Consider the following 1,927-nt stretch of genomic DNA (forward strand, 5'->3'; position numbering starts at 1 on the left):
GGCATCAGTGGGAGGCGAGCCGCCAGGCAGGTGGGGGTTTTTGGTCCTTGTAGAAGGGATCGGAAAAAGTGTATGAAGGAGGACGAGGCCGAGGGGATGAGTGAGCGCGCTTCTGGCAAGTGTGAAGCGCCTTCCAGGAGGCAGCTCCGAGGCATCCCATCTGCTGGCTGCGTGGGTTTCGGGAAGGTGGCGATATGCAGATGGGACTCAGGTCCGGGTTCCAGGCAGGTAGGTAGCTCTGATGCAGTGAAGTCTTCTATATCACCAGAGTTGGCTCCTGACAAAAGAATTACTGAGCATGGAGCAGGAATCAAATTGAAGTGGATGATCTGCTCTTCTTTTTTATGCAGATTGGGGTTAAAAATTGAATTCTGCAAGGTTGGGGTTTTTTGTTCTGTTTTCTTTTTTTTTTTTTTTTTTTTTCCTTCCAAGTGTGTCTCCTCTGTAGAATCCTCCAGATCTGTCTCCTGGGAGCGGTTCACTCTCCAGAAAATATGACACTATATTTCCTGCCCTTGTTTGTTAACACACCCCATTACCATCCATCTCAGTTTCATGTAACTGCCAGCCGGCATTAACGCCCTCCTCCTCGCTGAGGCAGAAAATAGAAAAGGAAGAATTCAGCAGATTTTCCCCGGTGGCACCCTCGGCGGCACCAAGATAACCAGAGCTCAAACCACAATTGGATCCTTATTCCTTCAGCCCAGGAATGCAAAGGACCGGACGGTTTAACCACCTTCAGCATTTTCCTGCAAAGAGAGTTGGCTTATTACGTCGGTTGTCTGGGCTCCCTTCTCTGCTACGGAGAAAGATACATTAATTAATTTTTTTTTTTTTTTTTTTTTTTTTTTAGTGTCAGGCAGGAGATGTCGCAGGCTGTTGGGAACTGTCAGTGGGAGCCTGCGGCAATCAGGTAAGCCGCCCGCGGGCGGCTGTGGCGGAGACACACTGACCCCTAGTGGCCGGTCGAGCCCTAGCAGCTCTGAGCCCACTTCGCTCCCCACCGCAGCTGCTCCTTCACAGAGCAGGGGGTGTGTGTGGGGGCCGGCGGCGCGAGGTGGCCAAGGCTGCGTCTCCACCCCCTGCCCGGGCACACACACGCACACTCACCATGTCCAGTCAGGGTTCTCTTACATGAGGAGTTCGTGGGAAAAGCTGACGGCGCCCAGCATGGCACTGCTGAGGGGCAGGCAGGCAGCTGGCATTTGAGAAGACATTCCTAGGGCCAGGAGCTACACTCAGTTACCCCCCAGGAGCCTCACAGGAGCCCCCATGTATGGATCTGCACACTGAGGCTCAGCGGCTAAGTGGCTTGCCCAGGTCACCCACCTAATGTTTGGTTTGATTTTAGTAAACAATTATTTAGGTAGCACTTACCTGCCGGGCATTCTTCTAGCATTTAACCCACCTTAAAATGACCTGGGTGCAAACTTCCTCACCGCCCTAGGCGGTAAGAACTCCTAGGACCTCCGTTTCACAGATGAAGAAAGTGAGCCCCGGGGGCTTATTGCCTAGGAAGCATGGTTTGGGCATTAAACCCAGGCAGTCGGGCTTCAGAGGGCTCTCAGCACGGCCCTGGGCTGTGGGTACCATGGATACTAGCAAAGAGGAGACCAGAATTCTACCAGTGGCCTCCAGAACCTATATGCCTCCTTCCCCACCACCTCCCCAGAGATTGAACCTAGGGGTGCTTAACCATTGAGCCACATTCCCAGCAAACCCATACACACACACTGGGTTTTGTTGTTGTTTTGTTTTGTTTTCTTGAGAGACAGGGCCTCTCTTAAGTTGCTACGGTTGGCTTTGAACTTTCAATCCTCCTGCCACAGCCTCTCCTTTATTCTCTAAGGAGGAAGAGCTATGCAATGCAGGAGAAGGAGCAATAATTCCCGTCGTCACAAAAGGAGGAAATCTAGTGGAGGAGGTG

The sequence above is a fragment of the Callospermophilus lateralis genome, chromosome 11, assembly GCF_048772815.1.
Source record: "Callospermophilus lateralis isolate mCalLat2 chromosome 11, mCalLat2.hap1, whole genome shotgun sequence".
In the NCBI taxonomy this organism is placed as follows: Eukaryota; Metazoa; Chordata; class Mammalia; order Rodentia; family Sciuridae; genus Callospermophilus; species Callospermophilus lateralis.